This window comes from Perognathus longimembris, chromosome 6, assembly GCF_023159225.1.
Source record: "Perognathus longimembris pacificus isolate PPM17 chromosome 6, ASM2315922v1, whole genome shotgun sequence".
Taxonomy (NCBI): Eukaryota; Metazoa; Chordata; class Mammalia; order Rodentia; family Heteromyidae; genus Perognathus; species Perognathus longimembris.
This window is the reverse complement of record NC_063166.1, coordinates 75,751,583-75,759,208: the sequence shown is the minus strand read 5'-3', so window position 1 is coordinate 75,759,208 and position 7,626 is coordinate 75,751,583.

Here is a 7,626-nt window from a genome sequence, read left to right as displayed (position 1 = left end):
TTTCTTCTTCTTTTCTCCTGAGAGTGTCCTATTGTTCACTGATTTTGCAAAGAACATGATAAATAGTGTAGGAAAAATTAATTTGGGTGTGTGAAATTAAAGCACTTCAGTGTTTGATGGAAGCAGAAAATTTGTCTGTTGCTGCCTGAAACCTGCCTGAAATCCACAGAGTCTAATAGAAGTCATGTTCGAGTGTGTATTCAGTCCTTTGTGTAGTATTCACTGTGCAATGATGTGTGCCAGGCACCTTACCAGGCCCCAGAGGGTTAGTGATAAATAGGACAGACATTAGCCTGACTTTTCCACTATTTTCTTAGCAATACATCTCAGAACTTCCTAATAGCACAACCTGTCCAGTCCATGGATGGGCTGTAAGATATTTAACAACTCTTACTGACAGGAATATATACTGTCCCTAACCATTTTGTTATTGAAACAGAGCTGCAGTGATTTATTAATTGTGTACATCTGAGGAGAATCTGCATGTTAAATTCTTAGATGTAACAAGATGTAACACAGGACCTTTTTGTCAAGGGTCTCAACTAGTACTCGCTCTGATCAGGCTAAGAAAGTAAGAATTTCACCACACTCTGATTTCTTTTTCTTTTCTTTTCTTTATTTTTTTTTGCCAGTCCTGGGGCTTGGACTCTGGGCCTGAGCACTGTCCCTGGCTTCTTTTTGCTCAAGGCTAGCACTCTGCTACTTGAGCCACGGCGCCACTTCTGGCCATTTTCTGTATATGTGGTGCTGGGGCATTGAACCCAGGGCCTCATGTATATGAGGCAGGCACTCTTGCCACTAGGCCATATCCCCAGCCCTCACACTCTGATTTCTACATGCAGAAGATTTTAAAACATTTTTTTTCTATGCAAAAAAATAATCTATGGATAAAGATAAAATATCTTTAATATTCAATTTTAATTTTTCTTTTACTTTTTCAGACATGAAGAAACACTGAACACATATATATCCATCACCTAGACATCATAATTGTTGAAAACATAACATACTTGGGTAATGTTAAAAACACACCATACCAGGCGTAGTACTGCATGCCTGTAATCCCAGCCCTTGGAAGCAAGGGGATCATGAATTCAAGGCTAGCTTGAGGTACAAAACCAGACTCCATTTCAGAAACAAACAACTTACCATCCTTGTTTAAGGGGTGGAGCTCTTGAAGTAAATTACAGGTACTATAGTATTTTTCCAATGAAATACTTCAATGTTGGATACTTCATAAAGTATGCAAAACACAGACCATTTGCTTATGTAATGCACATTTTTATACTCTAGAAATAAATCCCTAGTCATTTAGCTTGTATTTAAATGTTTCCAATTTGCCAGAAATATCTTTGTAGTTGGTTTCATTCAGAGTTCAGCCAAAGACCACACAATGAATTGTATTAATTTTTTCTCTTTTCTTTCTGCAGGACATGGACTTACTTGTGAAGAGATTGGGAGCAATTTCTTGGTCAAGGTCTTACGTTGGGAATTGTCTGATGGCCTTATAATGGTGTCCCTTAAACTTTAAAATGAAAACTACATTTTCATGTGTATTTGGGTTCCTCCTTCCCTTCCCTTCTTCTCTGCCTCCCTCTCTTCTCCCTTCCTTTTTTGCAATGCTGGGATGGAACCCAGGACCTCACGTACCTTAGGCACGCACTCGGCCACTGAGCTCCTGCCCAGCCCCTGCCCCTCTGCTTCTTATAAACTAGTATAGGTTAAACATGTCGAGGGTGAGAGTTCATGATTACTTCCTGGTGCTCTGTGTGCCTCAGTGCACCTCCTATGAGGGGGCGCACAATGGTTTGTTGTCCCCCCCCCCTTAAGGTGGGGACCACATCCCACCATGGTGAGTTTCCATTTCTCCCCTTTGGCCATCATCTTGTGGAAACCCGGATGTTCACCCGCAGAGGACCTCCACGAAGCCCATCCCAGAGGCTGTGAAGTGATTTGCTAATTTTGTCTTTTCACCTGCATTTACCAGCCGCATTCCTAACTTGCATTTCATTAATTATGAGTAAAGTCTACCATCCCCTCAAGTGTTTAAAAGCCATTTTAATTTCTTTCCCAGTGAATTGTCTGTGTTTCTGTGGGGACTTGGGCAATTATAGCCCAGCATGCTAAGTGCTGTCACCAGGACAAGAAAGGGACTGTGGGAGCCAGTGAGGAGAGTGGAGAAAGACCTCTCCCGGGAGATTCATAATTTAGAAAAGCATTTATTTTCTCCTTTTAAGTCAAACTTTCCCTTGAGTACTGATAAAACAGCTGATGAGGATGAAAGCTCTTGAAAATAATAGTTTCAGACACACACGTCCAATTTTCCAAAGATAATACCAATTTCAATTGTGATTCAAAATCAATAAGCCTTCTGTAGCTTAACTACAGAGGCAAGAGGGGTCCCTACGGAGGGTGGGAAGGATGCAATGGCCCTCAAGATGCAGTGTTTAAGAAAGAAACAACTGTCACAATGTTTCACGATTTGCTAACAAGGCAATAAAGATTCCTGGGCCAGGCTGTATGTAGCTCAGCTGCAGAGTTCTTGCTTGGTGCATGCAAGGCCTTACATTCATCCAGCAGCACAACAGCAAGCAAGCAAGAGAACAAACAAACAAACAAAAAGCCCACCTGGAAAGAAGGGCTGAAACAGTTAAGATAAAGTCCCCATCCTTGTAAAGTCTCTGCTCCACATTGTCAGTTTCTTCGTTCCTGTCTAGAACACTAATTCTATCCACTGGGTGTTGTTCTACCCTTAGCAAAGGTGATTTCTTTGCCACTTTGATGTTTTCCTCTCATAAAGACTTCAAGTCCATGTTGGAAGCTAGGTACCAGGGAGCATACCTAGGGGCATGGGAGCTGAGGAGGGGGACTGAGACGGGCACATCACTCTGGGTGACAGAGCAAGGCCTTGCCTCAAAACAAACAAACAAACAAATAACATGCACATGCACGTACACACACGCACCCTTCTTGGACTGAGTGATGCAAGGGCTGGCAGATTTGACACACAGAGCTTAATATCTTTTGTTGTGCAAGAATCATTATGAAATTATGTTAAGCAATTGACTAGGAGAAATACTGACAAACTTAGAAAGCAAAAAAGTAGGCGTCATTGATAAAAGCCCTTACAAACCAATATAATGTAATAAAACTATATGTTTAAAGAAGGGCAGAAGATGTGCTTCAAGTAGTAAAGCACCAGCCTAGCAAGTACGAGGTCCTGAGTTCAAAACCCATGACAATGCACTTCATAACAGAATCCACAGTGTGGACACTGTGGTTATCTCTCTACATCCATCCTACCCAGCTTTCACCTCCATATGGAATGAGCACCGTGCCGGTGGGTGAGGTTTTCCTCCACTCCAGTCCTCAACAGTCAAAGCCAGTTGGGATAATCCTTCTCTCCAATGATTCCCTCAAATACTTGAGCATGCCGGCCTAGAACATTCCTCAGGCAGTCTAAGGGTGGTCCTGTGAGAGCAAAGCTGGGGGTTTTATGCAATGATCAGAGGACATTGCACTGCACAAAATGTCTTCTGCTGGTTATCAGTGAGGACACCTGTAGCTTCAACTGCTTCTGGTAGCCATCCTTGAGGGCAGTCAGACTTGGTCTTGCCTGAAGCAGCCAATGGGCGAAGGGAAAGCAAGTGAAAGCAAGGGAAAGCTCAGGGTGAAACCACTGGGTTGCTGCCTTAAGCCACTGGGAGCCCCAGCCAAAGAGCCCTACCAGCAATTCTAAAACCCAGCAAGGCAAAACAACAACAACAACAACAACAAAACTAGTCTCTCTCCTTGAAGATCTATGAGGTAGTCTCACTTGGGACAGCACCTGAACTGATATTTGGCAACCTGTAATCTTTGTCCACAATGGGTCGAGTAATTTCCCTGTGAGGGGCTGCCCTGGCTCCCTCCACAAATGCCAACATCATAGGCTATAGAACCTTACATGACTCTAAAGCCATGAGACCTGAATTCCAAAACCCGTTTCAGATAAAGAGATGGTAGATTTTGCGTAATCATTTAGGAGACAAACTTGGCAGATGGTAACAAAAGTCTTTTTCAAAGGCACCAGAGGTGTTTGACTTCTAAACAATTCAACTTACGGAAACCACTGGTTAGATCCCCAGTCTCAGGCTCTACCCTGGACTGGCTGGGTCAGCACACGCTTCAGTGTGAGAAGCTCTGCTCTATGGTGTACAGGCTCTTTCTGGAAGGACAGTAGATTAGGTTCTCAAACCAGGACTGCCAGCTTCTCTTCTGTTCCCCACATCTGGATGCTGCAGTATCACAGGCAGCATAATCAAAGGTCTGTGCTTTGCTGCCCCAGGCCATCTGCTACTGGATTCCCTGCTGGGAGGACTGGCCTAGTGCCGGCTTTGGTGAATCAACTACAACTCCTCAGGGAGGGAGCAGACCTTCTGGCTGGGTGTTTCTCACAGGGCCCTATAAAGCCTTTAGATTGGCAGGCTAGAGAAAAGGACAAACTTGTATCCTGACATTCCTGGCCAACCAGAGGGAATTACAGGGAGGGAGATTTCCATTGGAGAGGGAAAAGTTTCAAGCAAGCAGGAAGGGGCGGGGTTAAAGGGCAATACACTTCCTGTTCCTGACAGAAGTTGGATGGTTTTTATTCTAGGTTTTCAACCTGTGATTGAAATGAAGCCTCCACTTGAGGCAGAAACGTGCAGCCTCCTCAAAGGCAAGGAGGCTGGGTTACATGGTGAGAAGATGGTCGTCCTGCTGTGGCCAAGTTATTGTCATGAGGACGGGCTAGTTAGAAGAAGCTAGTATATATGTCTGAGACTTTCCATGTCGGTCTCTTCTTATTTGTAAGCTCTATGACATCAGTGATTTATTTATTTTTTGCCTGGTGAGTACCCAGCATTTGACCTGGGGTCTTGCTGGAAATAGCAGCTGCTCAATAGATATTTGTTGCCTTACATGGTATTGGCTGAAAATGGATGTAATTCCTATCTTCTATTGGTCATTCTTGGGAACTGTAGGATAACTTGGCATCTGTTTATGTCCTTTAAAAACTTGTCTTCTCTCGTGTCATATCTAGATTTAAACAAAAGTCATGAATGTCGAAGGGAGACAATTTGAGAAGAGGAAATGGTGAAAAAGAGAGAAGAAAGTAGCAAAGACTGTATGGGGAAAATGAATGCAATCAAAGTAAATTATATACATGTATTAAAACATCATGATGAAACTTGTTGTTCTGTACAATATATGTTAGAAAAAGATTAAAAATAAATAACAAAGAACAATATTTATGAAACACCTAAAAAAGCATTTTTGTCAAGGGCTGACATTTTCTTTCTCGTATTCTTTCTTCTGGCTGTGTCTGCACTGCATTCCTTACAAAAAGCGCAATGACTAAAATACCCTTAATGGTCCATATGGGGGGGGGAGGCGCTCAATTAGATTTGTCTTAGCAATGAAGTACTGTGAACAGGTATTCATAAACAAGCCTGCAGTCTGTTTTTCTTGCTATGACAAAATACCTGACAAAACAACTTGAAAGGAGGAAGGATTCATTTTGGCTCATGATTTCAGAGGGTTCAGTCCATGGTCTTCTGTTTCCATCTTTACTGGGCCTGTGATGAGGAAGAATATCATGGCGGAAGGGTATAGTAGAACAGCGCTGCTCACCTCAGGAAGCAGCAAGCCAGGAAGCAGCAAGTAGACAAGAAGGGTTGTGGAGAGGGAAGACAAGGTACATGTTTTCAGGGTATGCTTCCAATGATCACTTCCTCTAACGAAGGCTTAACTCCCACTTTCCACCAATAATGCCATCATATTATGATGCCATCAATGGATAAATCCACGGGTCCATTCAGAACCCTCGGAATCAATCCAATCACTTTCCAAAAAGCCCATCAGCTGACAAGCACATATGCTTACATGGTCCTCAACTGGAGGTGAGTCGGAAACTTCTGTGCACAGAATGAGAGGTAGAAATTCCAACTTGAGCCCATAATTTTAGTGGCTTTAGTGGCACTGTGGCTCAGGTGGTATAGTGCTAGCCTTCAGCAAAAGAAGCTCAGGGACAGTGCCCAGGCCCTGAGTTCAAGCCCCAGGACTGGCAAAAAATAATATTGTGAAACAATAAATATAAGTAGAGAAGGTGAAAAAGGGAAAGAGAGAAAGAGCAGAATTCCCCTGGAGGAGATCCAGCTGCAGGGTTGAGTCCCCAGTGCAGCAATCACACAAACCACCATCCAAGATGCCCAAGTTAGTAGCAGGAGTAGTTTCCTCAATTTTTCAGTGGGGAAATTGAGATAGAGAAAGTGCAACTAAGGGCCCACAGGAAGCAGTGTCCCAGGGAAGTCCAGAGAGAGCCCAGACTTCTGGTGTTCTAGGCTGCTTGGCTGTCCCTGCCTCCCCCTATGTACCAGAAGAGGCCAGCGCTAGGATCTTAAAACCAAGGGCCTAACCTATACCTTCTATCGGAGGCCTCCTCAGGGCTTTGTTCCTTCAATGATAGATGCAAAGCTAGTATTCACCTCTCCACTTGTGCAGATCTGCGTCCCTCTGGCCCTCTTCTCAGAAGGCAGTGTGCTTTAGCAAGAGTGAGGATTTGGAGAAATCTCCAGAACCCCAGTTCCACAAGCAGTCCCAACTCTCAGCCTCTTCCTCTCCTCAGTAATACGTATGTGTGACTCCTTGAAGGAGTCAAGCAAGCACGTGTGGGAATGTGCTTTATGAAAATAAAGCACTTCACAGCACTCAGTTGAGAGCTACAAAGGAAAGCTCTAGCTCTTTCCAGAAAGCTAGAATAACACTACTAGAGTAACTACAAGTGAGAAGGTGCTCAACAGAAACCTGAAGTTGCAATAGGCTCAGATATGGGTCTGGGAAGTGGGGAAGGCTTCAAGGTTCAAAAAAGTGGTCAGTCTACCTAGCTCCATACTTACCAGCCTCAGGATTCTTTCAGTGGACTTTGGGACCTATGCTGTCACCAGAGACATGCCACAGTGCTAAACATCAAGGTGTGTATGTGTGTGTGTGTGGGGGGGGGGACGGACAAGGAAAACCCCATATTACCAGCACCACAGGTTAGACTGCTGGCACAGAAGCAGGCTGATACATCCATACAAAGTTTATGGGACTGCTCTAATCCATCAAAGTATAAGAATATAACATGGGTGGAAGTGTCACTGAGACAAAAGTGTGCCAAGGAGGAAACCCAAAGGGAGGGGAGCTCCACTTGGGGCTAGTGGGTTCATGGTATCACAGAGAAGAGTCTGGGGACAGGTAGAGGTAGAGGCCAGTGGTGTTTACTAGTAAAACAAAGGACAGGACACCCCCAGATATGGGTGCAGGCACACAAAGAGAGGTGTGCCCACTATTCCATTGAACTCCATTCAATTCTACCTGCCATGTTTCGCCAGGTGTTTGTGACAAGGATGGGTGCTGACAACAGGTAAAACAGGGTACAGGTGCTAAGTATGCATAATTAAGCAATCCTGGGCAATGGGTGGCCTGGTCTGTCTTCATCTCAGTTCTGGTTCCATGAGAAGTCCTGGAGAGGTTTTCATCGTTCACGTGAGGAGAGTAATGTGCCCTCCCTCCCCACCCCCCCCCCATCATGAGATCATTCCTCCTGACCCAGAGTTCAGCCTC